Raw genomic sequence first — 15949 nt, forward strand, 5'->3', positions numbered from 1 at the left:
GTTTAGGCCAAAAACTGCTACTGCCAATTGATGGCCACCTACCTAGCAAGAAATGCTTTCCATTTCTGCTAGCTTAAACAGAGTTTAGATTTATTGTAAATGGAGGTTCACAACACATTTGAGACACGAGTATTGAGAGATTTTAACCAAAATGAAATGATTTGAGACATTCCCTTATTCCTCAATAGAAGCCTGCACACTTTTCAGCTTTTGGAAATAATCCTCTAACTTCAAAGGAACCTAATCATGACTTAATCAGTTCTTTTCCTGACATGCTACCTCTTTTAGACTTTGAATACAAAAGTATCAAACCTAAGGAAGTACCTGGCGCTCTGTCTTAGTTGGTTAAAGCGCCTGTCTAGTAAACAGGAGATCCTAGGTTCGAATCCCAGCAGTGCCTAATATATGTGGCTTCTACTAGTATTCATCCAAACTTTTCAGATGTAAAAGTCTCTACAGGACACACCTTCTGGACTTCTAGGTTGTGAATAAAGGCTCAAAGGAAAAACTTTCATGAGGTAATCAGCTGTTTTCAAGATGTGCTACCTCTTTAAGGCTTTATATACCAAAAAAATGCTTTGTATTACAGCTCGTGCTGTGGCTTAGTTGGTCAAAGCGCCTGTCTTGTAAACAGGAGATCCTGGGTTCAAATCCCAGCAGTGCCTATGCCACAGGATATGTGGGAGCACTTTTAAACTTTTCACATTTGAAAGTCTTTACATGCTGAACAGTGTGTATCAGCAAGGAACAACTGGAAAGCTAAGAAGTGCTGGACAAGACATAGTGCCTTGGAAAGCGTATTCTTGTGGCTCTGTGGCGCAATGGATAGCGCATTGGACTTCTAGGTTGTAAATGGAAGTATTCAAAGGCTGTGGGTTCGAGTCCCACCAGAGTCATCCATAAAACCTTTTGCTCAGATATCTTTGTGTTGGACAAGCATATGCTTAAACCTTTTCGGACATGAAGTATTTCAGAAGCCTACCTTTCCTCTTCTTCTTATTTCCCCTGTTGGACACACCCAGCTCAGATTTCAGAATACTCTACTAATTAGCTCACGTCAAGTCCCCTTTTTAAAAAAAAGGAATATAACAAGAATGGTTTGAAAAACACTGGTTTAGGCCAAAAACTGCTACTGCCAATTGATGGCCACCTACCTAGCAAGAAATGCTTTCCATTTTTGCTAGCTTAAACAGAGTTTAGATTTATTGTAAATGGAGGTTCACAACACATTTGAGACACGAGTATTGAGAGATTTTAACCAAAATGAAATGATTTGAGACATTCCCTTATTCCTCAATAGAAGCCTGCACACTTTTCAGCTTTTGGAAATAATCCTCTAACTTCAAAGGAACCTAATCATGACTTAATCAGCTCTTTTCCTGACATGCTACCTCTTTTAGACTTTGAATACAAAAGTATCAAACCTAAGGAAGTACCTGGCGCTCTGTCTTAGTTGGTTAAAGCGCCTGTCTAGTAAACGGGAGATCCTAGGTTCGAATCCCAGCAGTGCCTAATATATGTGGCTTCTACTAGTATTCATCCAAACTTTTCAGATGTAAAAGTCTCTACAGGACACACCTTCTGGACTTCTAGGTTGTGAATAAAGGCTCAAAGGAAAAACTTTCATGAGGTAATCAGCTGTTTTCAAGATGTGCTACCTCTTTAAGGCTTTATATACCAAAAAAATGCTTTGTACTACAGCTGGCGCTGTGGCTTAGTTGGTCAAAGCGCCTGTCTTGTAAACAGGAGATCCTGGGTTCAAATCCCAGCAGTGCCTATGCCACAGGATATGTGGGAGCACTTTTAAACTTTTCACATTTGAAAGTCTTTACATGCTGAACAGTGTGTATCAGCAAGGAACAACTGGAAAGCTAAGAAGTGCTGGACAAGACATAGTGCCTTGGAAAGCGTATTCTTGTGGCTCTGTGGCGCAATGGATAGCGCATTGGACTTCTAGGTTGTAAATGGAGGTATTCAAAGGCTGTGGGTTCGAGTCCCACCAGAGTCATCCATAAAACCTTTTGCTCAGATATCTTTGTGTTGGACAAGCATATGCTTAAACCTTTGGGACATGAAGTATTTCAGAAGCCTACCTTTCCTCTTCGTCTTATTTCCCCTGTTGGACAAACCCAGCTCATATTTCAGAATACTCTACTAATTAGCTCACGTCAAGTCCCCATTTTTAAAAAAGGAATATAACAAGAATGGTTTGAAAAACACTGGTTTAGGCCAAAAACTGCTACTGCCAATTGATGGCCACCTACCTAGCAAGAAATGCTTTCCATTTCTGCTAGCTTAAACAGAGTTTAGATTTATTGTAAATGGAGGTTCACAACACATTTGAGACACGAGTATTGAGAGATTTTAACCAAAATGAAATGATTTGAGACATTCCCTTATTCCTCAATAGAAGCCTGCACACTTTTCAGCTTTTGGAAATAATCCTCTAACTTCAAAGGAACCTAATCATGACTTAATCAGCTCTTTTCCTGACATGCTACCTCTTTTAGACTTTGAATACAAAAGTATCAAACCTAAGTAAGTACCTGGCGCTCTGTCTTAGTTGGTTAAAGCGCCTGTCTAGTAAACAGGAGATCCCGGGTTCGAATCCCAGCAGTGCCTAATATATGTGGCTTCTACTAGTATTCATCCAAACTTTTCAGATGTAAAAGTCTCTACAGGACACACCTTCTGGACTTCTAGGTTGTGAATAAAGGCTCAAAGGAAAAACTTTCATGAGGTAATCAGCTGTTTTCAAGATGTGCTACCTCTTTAAGGCTTTATATACCAAAAAAATGCTTTGCATTACAGCTGGCGCTGTGGCTTAGTTGGTCAAAGCGCCTGTCTTGTAAACAGGAGATCCTGGGTTCAAATCCCAGCAGTGCCTATGCCACAGGATATGTGGGAGCACTTTTAAACTTTTCACATTTGAAAGTCTTTACATGCTGAACAGTGTGTATCAGCAAGGAAGAACTGGAAAGCTAAGAAGTGCTGGACAAGACATAGTGCCTTGGAAAGCGTATTCTTGTGGCTCTGTGGCGCAATGGATAGCGCATTGGACTTCTAGGTTGTAAATGGAGGTATTCAAAGGCTGTGGGTTCGAGTCCCACCAGAGTCATCCATAAAACCTTTTGCTCAGATATCTTTGTGTTGGACAAGCATATGCTTAAACCTTTGGGACATGAAGTATTTCAGAAGCCTACCTTTCCTCTTCGTCTTATTTCCCCTGTTGGACACACCCAGCTCATATTTCAGAATACTCTACTAATTAGCTCACGTCAAGTCCCCATTTTTAAAAAAGGAATATAACAAGAATGGTTTGAAAAACACTGGTTTAGGCCAAAAACTGCTACTGCCAATTGATGGCCACCTACCTAGCAAGAAATGCTTTCCATTTCTGCTAGCTTAAACAGAGTTTAGATTTATTGTAAATGGAGGTTCACAACACATTTGAGACACGAGTATTGAGAGATTTTAACCAAAATGAAATTATTTGAGACATTCCCTTATTCCTCAATAGAAGCCTGCACACTTTTCAGCTTTTGGAAATAATCCTCTAACTTCAAAGGAACCTAATCATGACTTAATCAGCTCTTTTCCTGACATGCTACCTCTTTTAGACTTTGAATACAAAAGTATCAAACCTAAGGAAGTACCTGGCGCTCTGTCTTAGTTGGTTAAAGCGCCTGTCTAGTAAACAGGAGATCCCGGGTTCGAATCCCAGCAGTGCCTAATATATGTGGCTTCTACTAGTATTCATCCAAACTTTTCAGATGTAAAAGTCTCTACAGGACACACCTTCTGGACTTCTAGGTTGTGAATAAAGGCTCAAAGGAAAAACTTTCATGAGGTAATCAGCTGTTTTCAAGATGTGCTACCTCTTTAAGGCTTTATATACCAAAAAAATGCTTTGTATTACAGCTGGCGCTGTGGCTTAGTTGGTCAAAGCGCCTGTCTTGTAAACAGGAGATCCTGGGTTCAAATCCCAGCAGTGCCTATGCCACAGGATATGTGGGAGCACTTTTAAACTTTTCACATTTGAAAGTCTTTACATGCTGAACAGTGTGTATCAGCAAGGAAGAACTGGAAAGCTAAGAAGTGCTGGACAAGACATAGTGCCTTGGAAAGCGTATTCTTGTGGCTCTGTGGCGCAATGGATAGCACATTGGACTTCTAGGTTGTAAATGGAGGTATTCAAAGGCTGTGGGTTCGAGTCCCACCAGAGTCATCCATAAAACCTTTTGCTCAGATATCTTTGTGTTGGACAAGCATATGCTTAAACCTTTGGAACATGAAGTATTTCAGAAGCCTACCTTTCCTCTTCGTCTTATTTCCCCTGTTGGACACACCCAGCTCATATTTCAGAATACTCTACTAATTAGCTCACGTCAAGTCCCCATTTTTAAAAAAGGAATATAACAAGAATGGTTTGAAAAACACTGGTTTAGGCCAAAAACTGCTACTGCCAATTGATGGCCACCTACCTAGCAAGAAATGCTTTCCATTTCTGCTAGCTTAAACAGAGTTTAGATTTATTGTAAATGGAGGTTCACAACACATTTGAGACACGAGTATTGAGAGATTTTAACCAAAATGAAATGATTTGAGACATTCCCTTATTCCTCAATAGAAGCCTGCACACTTTTCAGCTTTTGGAAATAATCCTCTAACTTCAAAGGAACCTAATCATGACTTAATCAGTTCTTTTCCTGACATGCTACCTCTTTTAGACTTTGAATACAAAAGTATCAAACCTAAGGAAGTACCTGGCGCTCTGTCTTAGTTGGTTAAAGCGCCTGTCTAGTAAACAGGAGATCCTAGGTTCGAATCCCAGCAGTGCCTAATATATGTGGCTTCTACTAGTATTCATCCAAACTTTTCAGATGTAAAAGTCTCTACAGGACACACCTTCTGGACTTCTAGGTTGTGAATAAAGGCTCAAAGGAAAAACTTTCATGAGGTAATCAGCTGTTTTCAAGATGTGCTACCTCTTTAAGGCTTTATATACCAAAAAAATGCTTTGTATTACAGCTCGTGCTGTGGCTTAGTTGGTCAAAGCGCCTGTCTTGTAAACAGGAGATCCTGGGTTCAAATCCCAGCAGTGCCTATGCCACAGGATATGTGGGAGCACTTTTAAACTTTTCACATTTGAAAGTCTTTACATGCTGAACAGTGTGTATCAGCAAGGAACAACTGGAAAGCTAAGAAGTGCTGGACAAGACATAGTGCCTTGGAAAGCGTATTCTTGTGGCTCTGTGGCGCAATGGATAGCGCATTGGACTTCTAGGTTGTAAATGGAAGTATTCAAAGGCTGTGGGTTCGAGTCCCACCAGAGTCATCCATAAAACCTTTTGCTCAGATATCTTTGTGTTGGACAAGCATATGCTTAAACCTTTGGAACATGAAGTATTTCAGAAGCCTACCTTTCCTCTTCGTCTTATTTCCCCTGTTGGACACACCCAGCTCATATTTCAGAATACTCTACTAATTAGCTCACGTCAAGTCCCCATTTTTAAAAAAGGAATATAACAAGAATGGTTTGAAAAACACTGGTTTAGGCCAAAAACTGCTACTGCCAATTGATGGCCACCTACCTAGCAAGAAATGCTTTCCATTTCTGCTAGCTTAAACAGAGTTTAGATTTATTGTAAATGGAGGTTCACAACACATTTGAGACACGAGTATTGAGAGATTTTAACCAAAATGAAATGATTTGAGACATTCCCTTATTCCTCAATAGAAGCCTGCACACTTTTCAGCTTTTGGAAATAATCCTCTAACTTCAAAGGAACCTAATCATGACTTAATCAGTTCTTTTCCTGACATGCTACCTCTTTTAGACTTTGAATACAAAAGTATCAAACCTAAGGAAGTACCTGGCGCTCTGTCTTAGTTGGTTAAAGCGCCTGTCTAGTAAACAGGAGATCCTAGGTTCGAATCCCAGCAGTGCCTAATATATGTGGCTTCTACTAGTATTCATCCAAACTTTTCAGATGTAAAAGTCTCTACAGGACACACCTTCTGGACTTCTAGGTTGTGAATAAAGGCTCAAAGGAAAAACTTTCATGAGGTAATCAGCTGTTTTCAAGATGTGCTACCTCTTTAAGGCTTTATATACCAAAAAAATGCTTTGTATTACAGCTCGTGCTGTGGCTTAGTTGGTCAAAGCGCCTGTCTTGTAAACAGGAGATCCTGGGTTCAAATCCCAGCAGTGCCTATGCCACAGGATATGTGGGAGCACTTTTAAACTTTTCACATTTGAAAGTCTTTACATGCTGAACAGTGTGTATCAGCAAGGAACAACTGGAAAGCTAAGAAGTGCTGGACAAGACATAGTGCCTTGGAAAGCGTATTCTTGTGGCTCTGTGGCGCAATGGATAGCGCATTGGACTTCTAGGTTGTAAATGGAAGTATTCAAAGGCTGTGGGTTCGAGTCCCACCAGAGTCATCCATAAAACCTTTTGCTCAGATATCTTTGTGTTGGACAAGCATATGCTTAAACCTTTTCGGACATGAAGTATTTCAGAAGCCTACCTTTCCTCTTCTTCTTATTTCCCCTGTTGGACACACCCAGCTCAGATTTCAGAATACTCTACTAATTAGCTCACGTCAAGTCCCCTTTTTAAAAAAAAGGAATATAACAAGAATGGTTTGAAAAACACTGGTTTAGGCCAAAAACTGCTACTGCCAATTGATGGCCACCTACCTAGCAAGAAATGCTTTCCATTTTTGCTAGCTTAAACAGAGTTTAGATTTATTGTAAATGGAGGTTCACAACACATTTGAGACACGAGTATTGAGAGATTTTAACCAAAATGAAATGATTTGAGACATTCCCTTATTCCTCAATAGAAGCCTGCACACTTTTCAGCTTTTGGAAATAATCCTCTAACTTCAAAGGAACCTAATCATGACTTAATCAGCTCTTTTCCTGACATGCTACCTCTTTTAGACTTTGAATACAAAAGTATCAAACCTAAGGAAGTACCTGGCGCTCTGTCTTAGTTGGTTAAAGCGCCTGTCTAGTAAACGGGAGATCCTAGGTTCGAATCCCAGCAGTGCCTAATATATGTGGCTTCTACTAGTATTCATCCAAACTTTTCAGATGTAAAAGTCTCTACAGGACACACCTTCTGGACTTCTAGGTTGTGAATAAAGGCTCAAAGGAAAAACTTTCATGAGGTAATCAGCTGTTTTCAAGATGTGCTACCTCTTTAAGGCTTTATATACCAAAAAAATGCTTTGTACTACAGCTGGCGCTGTGGCTTAGTTGGTCAAAGCGCCTGTCTTGTAAACAGGAGATCCTGGGTTCAAATCCCAGCAGTGCCTATGCCACAGGATATGTGGGAGCACTTTTAAACTTTTCACATTTGAAAGTCTTTACATGCTGAACAGTGTGTATCAGCAAGGAACAACTGGAAAGCTAAGAAGTGCTGGACAAGACATAGTGCCTTGGAAAGCGTATTCTTGTGGCTCTGTGGCGCAATGGATAGCGCATTGGACTTCTAGGTTGTAAATGGAGGTATTCAAAGGCTGTGGGTTCGAGTCCCACCAGAGTCATCCATAAAACCTTTTGCTCAGATATCTTTGTGTTGGACAAGCATATGCTTAAACCTTTGGGACATGAAGTATTTCAGAAGCCTACCTTTCCTCTTCGTCTTATTTCCCCTGTTGGACAAACCCAGCTCATATTTCAGAATACTCTACTAATTAGCTCACGTCAAGTCCCCATTTTTAAAAAAGGAATATAACAAGAATGGTTTGAAAAACACTGGTTTAGGCCAAAAACTGCTACTGCCAATTGATGGCCACCTACCTAGCAAGAAATGCTTTCCATTTCTGCTAGCTTAAACAGAGTTTAGATTTATTGTAAATGGAGGTTCACAACACATTTGAGACACGAGTATTGAGAGATTTTAACCAAAATGAAATGATTTGAGACATTCCCTTATTCCTCAATAGAAGCCTGCACACTTTTCAGCTTTTGGAAATAATCCTCTAACTTCAAAGGAACCTAATCATGACTTAATCAGCTCTTTTCCTGACATGCTACCTCTTTTAGACTTTGAATACAAAAGTATAAAACCTAAGGAAGTACCTGGCGCTCTGTCTTAGTTGGTTAAAGCGCCTGTCTAGTAAACAGGAGATCCTAGGTTCGAATCCCAGCAGTGCCTAATATATGTGGCTTCTACTAGTATTCATCCAAACTTTTCAGATGTAAAAGTCTCTACAGGACACACCTTCTGGACTTCTAGGTTGTGAATAAAGGCTCAAAGGAAAAACTTTCATGAGGTAATCAGCTGTTTTCAAGATGTGCTACCTCTTTAAGGCTTTATATACCAAAAAAATGCTTTGTATTACAGCTCGTGCTGTGGCTTAGTTGGTCAAAGCGCCTGTCTTGTAAACAGGAGATCCTGGGTTCAAATCCCAGCAGTGCCTATGCCACAGGATATGTGGGAGCACTTTTAAACTTTTCACATTTGAAAGTCTTTACATGCTGAACAGTGTGTATCAGCAAGGAACAACTGGAAAGCTAAGAAGTGCTGGACAAGACATAGTGCCTTGGAAAGCGTATTCTTGTGGCTCTGTGGCGCAATGGATAGCGCATTGGACTTCTAGGTTGTAAATGGAAGTATTCAAAGGCTGTGGGTTCGAGTCCCACCAGAGTCATCCATAAAACCTTTTGCTCAGATATCTTTGTGTTGGACAAGCATATGCTTAAACCTTTTCGGACATGAAGTATTTCAGAAGCCTACCTTTCCTCTTCGTCTTATTTCCCCTGTTGGACACACCCAGCTCAGATTTCAGAATACTCTACTAATTAGCTCACGTCAAGTCCCCTTTTTAAAAAAAAGGAATATAACAAGAATGGTTTGAAAAACACTGGTTTAGGCCAAAAACTGCTACTGCCAATTGATGGCCACCTACCTAGCAAGAAATGCTTTCCATTTTTGCTAGCTTAAACAGAGTTTAGATTTATTGTAAATGGAGGTTCACAACACATTTGAGACACGAGTATTGAGAGATTTTAACCAAAATGAAATGATTTGAGACATTCCCTTATTCCTCAATAGAAGCCTGCACACTTTTCAGCTTTTGGAAATAATCCTCTAACTTCAAAGGAACCTAATCATGACTTAATCAGCTCTTTTCCTGACATGCTACCTCTTTTAGACTTTGAATACAAAAGTATCAAACCTAAGGAAGTACCTGGCGCTCTGTCTTAGTTGGTTAAAGCGCCTGTCTAGTAAACGGGAGATCCTAGGTTCGAATCCCAGCAGTGCCTAATATATGTGGCTTCTACTAGTATTCATCCAAACTTTTCAGATGTAAAAGTCTCTACAGGACACACCTTCTGGACTTCTAGGTTGTGAATAAAGGCTCAAAGGAAAAACTTTCATGAGGTAATCAGCTGTTTTCAAGATGTGCTACCTCTTTAAGGCTTTATATACCAAAAAAATGCTTTGTACTACAGCTGGCGCTGTGGCTTAGTTGGTCAAAGCGCCTGTCTTGTAAACAGGAGATCCTGGGTTCAAATCCCAGCAGTGCCTATGCCACAGGATATGTGGGAGCACTTTTAAACTTTTCACATTTGAAAGTCTTTACATGCTGAACAGTGTGTATCAGCAAGGAACAACTGGAAAGCTAAGAAGTGCTGGACAAGACATAGTGCCTTGGAAAGCGTATTCTTGTGGCTCTGTGGAGCAATGGATAGCGCATTGGACTTCTAGGTTGTGAATGGAGGTATTCAAAGGCTGTGGGTTCGAGTCCCACCAGAGTCATCCATAAAACCTTTTGCTCAGATATCTTTGTGTTGGACAAGCATATGCTTAAACCTTTTCGGACATGAAGTATTTCAGAAGCCTACCTTTCCTCTTTGTCTTATTTCCCCTGTTGGACACACCCAGCTCAGATTTCAGAATACTCTACTAATTAGCTCACGTCAAGTCCCCTTTTTAAAAAAAAGGAATATAACAAGAATGGTTTGAAAAACACTGGTTTAGGCCAAAAACTGCTACTGCCAATTGATGGCCACCTACCTAGCAAGAAATGCTTTCCATTTTTGCTAGCTTAAACAGAGTTTAGATTTATTGTAAATGGAGGTTCACAACACATTTGAGACACGAGTATTGAGAGATTTTAACCAAAATGAAATGATTTGAGACATTCCCTTATTCCTCAATAGAAGCCTGCACACTTTTCAGCTTTTGGAAATAATCCTCTAACTTCAAAGGAACCTAATCATGACTTAATCAGCTCTTTTCCTGACATGCTACCTCTTTTAGACTTTGAATACAAAAGTATCAAACCTAAGGAAGTACCTGGCGCTCTGTCTTAGTTGGTTAAAGCGCCTGTCTAGTAAACGGGAGATCCTAGGTTCGAATCCCAGCAGTGCCTAATATATGTGGCTTCTACTAGTATTCATCCAAACTTTTCAGATGTAAAAGTCTCTACAGGACACACCTTCTGGACTTCTAGGTTGTGAATAAAGGCTCAAAGGAAAAACTTTCATGAGGTAATCAGCTGTTTTCAAGATGTGCTACCTCTTTAAGGCTTTATATACCAAAAAAATGCTTTGTACTACAGCTGGCGCTGTGGCTTAGTTGGTCAAAGCGCCTGTCTTGTAAACAGGAGATCCTGGGTTCAAATCCCAGCAGTGCCTATGCCACAGGATATGTGGGAGCACTTTTAAACTTTTCACATTTGAAAGTCTTTACATGCTGAACAGTGTGTATCAGCAAGGAACAACTGGAAAGCTAAGAAGTGCTGGACAAGACATAGTGCCTTGGAAAGCGTATTCTTGTGGCTCTGTGGAGCAATGGATAGCGCATTGGACTTCTAGGTTGTGAATGGAGGTATTCAAAGGCTGTGGGTTCGAGTCCCACCAGAGTCATCCATAAAACCTTTTGCTCAGATATCTTTGTGTTGGACAAGCATATGCTTAAACCTTTTCGGACATGAAGTATTTCAGAAGCCTACCTTTCCTCTTTGTCTTATTTCCCCTGTTGGACACACCCAGCTCAGATTTCAGAATACTCTACTAATTAGCTCACGTCAAGTCCCCTTTTTTAAAAAAAAGGAATATAACAAGAATGGTTTGAAAAACACTGGTTTAGGCCAAAAACTGCTACTGCCAATTGATGGCCACCTACCTAGCAAGAAATGCTTTCCATTTTTGCTAGCTTAAACAGAGTTTAGATTTATTGTAAATGGAGGTTCACAACACATTTGAGACACGAGTATTGAGAGATTTTAACCAAAATGAAATGATTTGAGACATTCCCTTATTCCTCAATAGAAGCCTGCACACTTTTCAGCTTTTGGAAATAATCCTCTAACTTCAAAGGAACCTAATCATGACTTAATCAGCTCTTTTCCTGACATGCTACCTCTTTTAGACTTTGAATACAAAAGTATCAAACCAAAGTAAGTACCTGGCGCTGTGGCTTAGTTGGTTAAAGCGCCTGTCTAGTAAACAGGAGATCCTAGGTTCGAATCCCAGCAGTGCCTAATATATGTGGGTTCTACTAGTATTCATCCAAACTTTTCAGATGTAAAAGTCTCTACAGGACACACCTTCTGGACTTCTAGGTTGTGAATAAAGGCTCAAAGGAAAAACTTTCATGAGGTAATCAGCTGTTTTCAAGATGTGCTACCTCTTTAAGGCTTTATATACCAAAAAAATGCTTTGTATTACAGCTGGCGCTGTGGCTTAGTTGGTCAAAGCGCCTGTCTTGTAAACAGGAGATCCTGGGTTCAAATCCCAGCAGTGCCTATGCCACAGGATATGTGGGAGCACTTTTAAACTTTTCACATTTGAAAGTCTTTACATGCTGAACAGTGTGTATCAGCAAGGAACAACTGGAAAGCTAAGAAGTGCTGGACAAGACATAGTGCCTTGGAAAGCGTATTCTTGTGGCTCTGTGGCGCAATGGATAGCGCATTGGACTTCTAGGTTGTAAATGGAGGTATTCAAAGGCTGTGGGTTCGAGTCCCACCAGAGTCATCCATAAAACCTTTTGCTCAGATATCTTTGTGTTGGACAAGCATATGCTTAAACCTTTGGGACATGAAGTATTTCAGAAGCCTACCTTTCCTCTTCGTCTTATTTCCCCTGTTGGACACACCCAGCTCAGATTTCAGAATACTCTACTAATTAGCTCACGTCAAGTCCCCATTTTTAAAAAAGGAATATAACAAGAATGGTTTGAAAAACACTGGTTTAGGCCAAAAACTGCTACTGCCAATTGATGGCCACCTACCTAGCAAGAAATGCTTTCCATTTCTGCTAGCTTAAACAGAGTTTAGATTTATTGTAAATGGAGGTTCACAACACATTTGAGACACGAGTATTGAGAGATTTTAACCAAAATGAAATGATTTGAGACATTCCCTTATTCCTCAATAGAAGCCTGCACACTTTTCAGCTTTTGGAAATAATCCTCTAACTTCAAAGGAACCTAATCATGACTTAATCAGCTCTTTTCCTGACATGCTACCTCTTTTAGACTTTGAATACAAAAGTATCAAACCTAAGGAAGTACCTGGCGCTCTGTCTTAGTTGGTTAAAGCGCCTGTCTAGTAAACAGGAGATCCTAGGTTCGAATCCCAGCAGTGCCTAATATATGTGGCTTCTACTAGTATTCATCCAAACTTTTCAGATGTAAAAGTCTCTACAGGACACACCTTCTGGACTTCTAGGTTGTGAATAAAGGCTCAAAGGAAAAACTTTCATGAGGTAATCAGCTGTTTTCAAGATGTGCTACCTCTTTAAGGCTCTATATACCAAAAAAATGCTTTGTATTACAGCTGGCGCTTTGGCTTAGTTGGTCAAAGCGCCTGTCTTGTAAACAGGAGATCCTGGGTTCAAATCCCAGCAGTGCCTATGCCACAGGATATGTAGGAGCACTTTTAAACTTTTCACATTTGAAAGTCTTTACATGCTGAACAGTGTGTATCAGCAAGGAAGAACTGGAAAGCTAAGAAGTGCTGGACAAGACATAGTGCCTTGGAAAGCGTGTTCTTGTGGCTCTGTGGCGCAATGGATAGCGCATTGGACTTCTAGGTTGTAAATGGAATTATTCAAAGGCTGTGGGTTCGAGTCCCACCAGAGTCATCCATAAAACCTTTTGCTCAGATATCTTTGTGTTGGACAAGCATATGCTTAAACCTTTTCGGACATGAAGTATTTCAGAAGCCTACCTTTCCTCTTCGTCTTATTTCCCCTGTTGGACACACCCAGCTCAGATTTCAGAATACTCTACTAATTAGCTCACGTAAAGTCCCCTTTTTAAAAAAAAGGAATATAACAAGAATGGTTTGAAAAACACTGGTTTAGGCCAAAAACTGCTACTGCCAATTGATGGCCACCTACCTAGCAAGAAATGCTTTCCATTTCTGCTAGCTTAAACAGAGTTTAGATTTATTGTAAATGGAGGTTCACAACACATTTGAGACACGAGTATTGAGAGATTTTAACCAAAATGAAATGATTTGAGACATTCCCTTATTCCTCAATAGAAGCCTGCACACTTTTCAGCTTTTGGAAATTATCCTCTAACTTCAAAGGAACCTAATCATGACATAATCAGCTCTTTTCCTGACATGCTACCTCTTTTAGACTTTGAATACAAAAGTATCAAACCTAAGGAAGTACCTGGCGCTCTGTCTTAGTTGGTTAAAGCGCCTGTCTAGTAAACAGGAGATCCTAGGTTCGAATCCCAGCAGTGCCTAATATATGTGGCTTCTACTAGTATTCATCCAAACTTTTCAGATGTAAAAGTCTCTACAGGACACACCTTCTGGACTTCTAGGTTGTGAATAAAGGCTCAAAGGAAAAACTTTCATGAGGTAATCAGCTGTTTTCAAGATGTGCTACCTCTTTAAGGCTTTATATACCAAAAAATGCTTTGTATTACAGCTGGCGCTTTGGCTTAGTTGGTCAAAGCGCCTGTCTTGTAAACAGGAGATCCTGGGTTCAAATCCCAGCAGTGCCTATGCCACAGGATATGTGGGAGCACTTTTAAACTTTTCACATTTGAAAGTCTTTACATGCTGAACAGTGTGTATCAGCAAGGAAGAACTGGAAAGCTAAGAAGTGCTGGACAAGACATAGTCCCTTGGAAAGCGTATTCTTGTGGCTCTGTGGCGCAATGGATAGCGCATTGGACTTCTAGGTTGTAAATGGAGGTATTCAAAGGCTGTGGGTTCGAGTCCCACCAGAGTCATCCATAAAACCTTTTGCTCAGATATCTTTGTGTTGGACAAGCATATGCTTAAACCTTTTCGGGCATGAAGTATTTCAGAAGCCTACCTTTCCTCTTCGTCTTATTTCCCCTGTTGGACACACCCAGCTCAGATTTCAGAATACTCTACTAATTAGCTCACGTCAAGTCCCCTTTTTTAAAAAAAGGAATATAACAAGAATGGTTTGAAAAACACTGGTTTAGGCCAAAAACTGCTACTGCCAATTGATGGCCACCTACCTAGCAAGAAATGCTTTCCATTTTTGCTAGCTTAAACAGAGTTTAGATTTATTGTAAATGGAGGTTCACAACACATTTGAGACACGAGTATTGAGAGATTTTAACCAAAATGAAATGATTTGAGACATTCCCTTATTCCTCAATAGAAGCCTGCACACTTTTCAGCTTTTGGAAATAATCCTCTAACTTCAAAGGAACCTAATCATGACTTAATCAGCTCTTTTCCTGACATGCTACCTCTTTTAGACTTTGAATCAGAGGTGGGACAAAGTCATTGTTATGCAAGTCACAAGTAAGTCTCAAGTCTTTGCCCTCGAGTCCCGAGTCAAGTCGAGTCAAAGATGAGGCAAGTCTCGAGTCGAGTCAGAAGTCAAAGCCAACAAGTCTCAAGTCGAGTCCAAAGTCCTACCATTTTAGTTTCGAGTCACTTCAAGTCATCTTACCACAAAAATAAAAATTATATAAATTATGTATGTCTGTAAGATTTGTATTTATTTAAACCTATTTTTATACAATGACATTAAGCAAATACAGTAAAAAAACAGAAAATGTAAATTTTCACAGAAAATGCTTGTATTTCAACAGCATATTGCACTAGAACAATGCACAGCAGCTTCAGTCCTGTATTGTGTTGACCTCATATTGCAAAACTTCAACTTTCAAATAGATATAGGTCCTTTTAGCCTAAACTTAGGGCCATTATGGGAATATTGTTTAGCTTATTTTTGGTTTAATTTGGTTTACTTTAATAATTTAATTTATTCTGTTATTTTGTTTTGCTATACTTTTTATGCCTGCTTGCCATGGCAAAGCATATGACTTCAGTTTCTGGAGGGAAAGGGCTTTCTTATGACTTTTGAAGCAGTCAAAATATTCTTAATATTGCATACACTGAAACTGAAATATTATTGTATACCGTAGTGTATTATAGACAATGAATATTGACACAACAACATTGATATGAGTAAAGAGTTCAAATGCAACATGTGAGGCTATAGATTTCCTGACATCTGTTTCCTATTCTTCTCAGGTATGAAGAATACCTAGAGGGGTGGGGGGCCCAAAACAAGCCCAATATTATTATATTATTTATTATCATCAGTATAATTTATGATTAATAATGTATCAATAAATGTGCCTGCAACATATTAAATTGAAATCTCGTGGAGTTTAAAAAGATTGGATTTTACAAAATTCTTCAAGTTGCAATAAAGACTATGAACAGAAGAGGTTTGGAGATGGAAAAAGAGAAAAAGTGACGTGAAGGATTATGGTAACTCCAGTCGGAGTTATTGCACACATATAAGGAGCAGTGGTGAACATGCACACTATAAACCGTAAAAAGGATAAGCCCTGCATCTCAATGTGCAATCTGCCCTAAAGAGTGTTGAAAATTACTAATGTCACACTAATGCTACTATTTAGGATTATTATGCACTTTTTTTAGAGTCTATGATTGGGAG

General features: G+C 39.7%; 29 non-coding genes across 29 annotated transcripts; all 29 read left to right on the forward strand.

The window, feature by feature from the left end:
* The first annotated feature begins 591 nt into the window (after nucleotides 1-591).
* Nucleotides 592-665, forward strand: trnat-ugu (transfer RNA threonine (anticodon UGU)). The gene has a single exon. It is a non-coding gene; the product is annotated as a tRNA-Thr (tRNA).
* A 142-nt stretch (nucleotides 666-807) lies between these two features.
* On the forward strand, nucleotides 808-896 carry trnar-ucu (transfer RNA arginine (anticodon UCU)). Its single transcript is given in 2 exon segments — nucleotides 808-844; nucleotides 861-896. It is a non-coding gene; the product is annotated as a tRNA-Arg (tRNA).
* An 807-nt stretch (nucleotides 897-1703) lies between these two features.
* trnat-ugu (transfer RNA threonine (anticodon UGU)) lies at nucleotides 1704-1777 on the forward strand. Its single transcript has one exon. It is a non-coding gene; the product is annotated as a tRNA-Thr (tRNA).
* Nucleotides 1778-1919: 142 nt separating this feature from the next.
* Nucleotides 1920-2008, forward strand: trnar-ucu (transfer RNA arginine (anticodon UCU)). The gene is given in 2 exon segments: nucleotides 1920-1956; nucleotides 1973-2008. It is a non-coding gene; the product is annotated as a tRNA-Arg (tRNA).
* Nucleotides 2009-2548: 540 nt separating this feature from the next.
* trnat-agu (transfer RNA threonine (anticodon AGU)) lies at nucleotides 2549-2622 on the forward strand. The gene has a single exon. It is a non-coding gene; the product is annotated as a tRNA-Thr (tRNA).
* Nucleotides 2623-2813: 191 nt separating this feature from the next.
* On the forward strand, nucleotides 2814-2887 carry trnat-ugu (transfer RNA threonine (anticodon UGU)). The gene has a single exon. It is a non-coding gene; the product is annotated as a tRNA-Thr (tRNA).
* Nucleotides 2888-3029: 142 nt separating this feature from the next.
* On the forward strand, nucleotides 3030-3118 carry trnar-ucu (transfer RNA arginine (anticodon UCU)). The gene is given in 2 exon segments: nucleotides 3030-3066; nucleotides 3083-3118. It is a non-coding gene; the product is annotated as a tRNA-Arg (tRNA).
* A 540-nt stretch (nucleotides 3119-3658) lies between these two features.
* trnat-agu (transfer RNA threonine (anticodon AGU)) lies at nucleotides 3659-3732 on the forward strand. Its single transcript has one exon. It is a non-coding gene; the product is annotated as a tRNA-Thr (tRNA).
* Nucleotides 3733-3923: 191 nt separating this feature from the next.
* On the forward strand, nucleotides 3924-3997 carry trnat-ugu (transfer RNA threonine (anticodon UGU)). The gene has a single exon. It is a non-coding gene; the product is annotated as a tRNA-Thr (tRNA).
* A 142-nt stretch (nucleotides 3998-4139) lies between these two features.
* Nucleotides 4140-4228, forward strand: trnar-ucu (transfer RNA arginine (anticodon UCU)). Its single transcript is given in 2 exon segments — nucleotides 4140-4176; nucleotides 4193-4228. It is a non-coding gene; the product is annotated as a tRNA-Arg (tRNA).
* Nucleotides 4229-5033: 805 nt separating this feature from the next.
* On the forward strand, nucleotides 5034-5107 carry trnat-ugu (transfer RNA threonine (anticodon UGU)). The gene has a single exon. It is a non-coding gene; the product is annotated as a tRNA-Thr (tRNA).
* A 142-nt stretch (nucleotides 5108-5249) lies between these two features.
* Nucleotides 5250-5338, forward strand: trnar-ucu (transfer RNA arginine (anticodon UCU)). The gene is given in 2 exon segments: nucleotides 5250-5286; nucleotides 5303-5338. It is a non-coding gene; the product is annotated as a tRNA-Arg (tRNA).
* Nucleotides 5339-6143: 805 nt separating this feature from the next.
* On the forward strand, nucleotides 6144-6217 carry trnat-ugu (transfer RNA threonine (anticodon UGU)). Its single transcript has one exon. It is a non-coding gene; the product is annotated as a tRNA-Thr (tRNA).
* Nucleotides 6218-6359: 142 nt separating this feature from the next.
* On the forward strand, nucleotides 6360-6448 carry trnar-ucu (transfer RNA arginine (anticodon UCU)). The gene is given in 2 exon segments: nucleotides 6360-6396; nucleotides 6413-6448. It is a non-coding gene; the product is annotated as a tRNA-Arg (tRNA).
* Nucleotides 6449-7255: 807 nt separating this feature from the next.
* On the forward strand, nucleotides 7256-7329 carry trnat-ugu (transfer RNA threonine (anticodon UGU)). The gene has a single exon. It is a non-coding gene; the product is annotated as a tRNA-Thr (tRNA).
* Nucleotides 7330-7471: 142 nt separating this feature from the next.
* Nucleotides 7472-7560, forward strand: trnar-ucu (transfer RNA arginine (anticodon UCU)). The gene is given in 2 exon segments: nucleotides 7472-7508; nucleotides 7525-7560. It is a non-coding gene; the product is annotated as a tRNA-Arg (tRNA).
* Nucleotides 7561-8365: 805 nt separating this feature from the next.
* trnat-ugu (transfer RNA threonine (anticodon UGU)) lies at nucleotides 8366-8439 on the forward strand. Its single transcript has one exon. It is a non-coding gene; the product is annotated as a tRNA-Thr (tRNA).
* A 142-nt stretch (nucleotides 8440-8581) lies between these two features.
* On the forward strand, nucleotides 8582-8670 carry trnar-ucu (transfer RNA arginine (anticodon UCU)). The gene is given in 2 exon segments: nucleotides 8582-8618; nucleotides 8635-8670. It is a non-coding gene; the product is annotated as a tRNA-Arg (tRNA).
* Nucleotides 8671-9477: 807 nt separating this feature from the next.
* trnat-ugu (transfer RNA threonine (anticodon UGU)) lies at nucleotides 9478-9551 on the forward strand. The gene has a single exon. It is a non-coding gene; the product is annotated as a tRNA-Thr (tRNA).
* Nucleotides 9552-9693: 142 nt separating this feature from the next.
* On the forward strand, nucleotides 9694-9782 carry trnar-ucu (transfer RNA arginine (anticodon UCU)). The gene is given in 2 exon segments: nucleotides 9694-9730; nucleotides 9747-9782. It is a non-coding gene; the product is annotated as a tRNA-Arg (tRNA).
* An 807-nt stretch (nucleotides 9783-10589) lies between these two features.
* On the forward strand, nucleotides 10590-10663 carry trnat-ugu (transfer RNA threonine (anticodon UGU)). The gene has a single exon. It is a non-coding gene; the product is annotated as a tRNA-Thr (tRNA).
* Nucleotides 10664-10805: 142 nt separating this feature from the next.
* On the forward strand, nucleotides 10806-10894 carry trnar-ucu (transfer RNA arginine (anticodon UCU)). Its single transcript is given in 2 exon segments — nucleotides 10806-10842; nucleotides 10859-10894. It is a non-coding gene; the product is annotated as a tRNA-Arg (tRNA).
* A 543-nt stretch (nucleotides 10895-11437) lies between these two features.
* Nucleotides 11438-11511, forward strand: trnat-agu (transfer RNA threonine (anticodon AGU)). Its single transcript has one exon. It is a non-coding gene; the product is annotated as a tRNA-Thr (tRNA).
* A 191-nt stretch (nucleotides 11512-11702) lies between these two features.
* trnat-ugu (transfer RNA threonine (anticodon UGU)) lies at nucleotides 11703-11776 on the forward strand. Its single transcript has one exon. It is a non-coding gene; the product is annotated as a tRNA-Thr (tRNA).
* A 142-nt stretch (nucleotides 11777-11918) lies between these two features.
* Nucleotides 11919-12007, forward strand: trnar-ucu (transfer RNA arginine (anticodon UCU)). The gene is given in 2 exon segments: nucleotides 11919-11955; nucleotides 11972-12007. It is a non-coding gene; the product is annotated as a tRNA-Arg (tRNA).
* Nucleotides 12008-12812: 805 nt separating this feature from the next.
* trnat-ugu (transfer RNA threonine (anticodon UGU)) lies at nucleotides 12813-12886 on the forward strand. Its single transcript has one exon. It is a non-coding gene; the product is annotated as a tRNA-Thr (tRNA).
* A 142-nt stretch (nucleotides 12887-13028) lies between these two features.
* trnar-ucu (transfer RNA arginine (anticodon UCU)) lies at nucleotides 13029-13117 on the forward strand. The gene is given in 2 exon segments: nucleotides 13029-13065; nucleotides 13082-13117. It is a non-coding gene; the product is annotated as a tRNA-Arg (tRNA).
* An 806-nt stretch (nucleotides 13118-13923) lies between these two features.
* Nucleotides 13924-13997, forward strand: trnat-ugu (transfer RNA threonine (anticodon UGU)). The gene has a single exon. It is a non-coding gene; the product is annotated as a tRNA-Thr (tRNA).
* Nucleotides 13998-14139: 142 nt separating this feature from the next.
* trnar-ucu (transfer RNA arginine (anticodon UCU)) lies at nucleotides 14140-14228 on the forward strand. The gene is given in 2 exon segments: nucleotides 14140-14176; nucleotides 14193-14228. It is a non-coding gene; the product is annotated as a tRNA-Arg (tRNA).
* Nucleotides 14229-15949: the final 1721 nt, after the last annotated feature.

This window comes from Pseudorasbora parva, chromosome 8 (assembly GCF_024679245.1).
Source record: "Pseudorasbora parva isolate DD20220531a chromosome 8, ASM2467924v1, whole genome shotgun sequence".
NCBI lineage: Eukaryota > Metazoa > Chordata > Actinopteri > Cypriniformes > Gobionidae > Pseudorasbora > Pseudorasbora parva.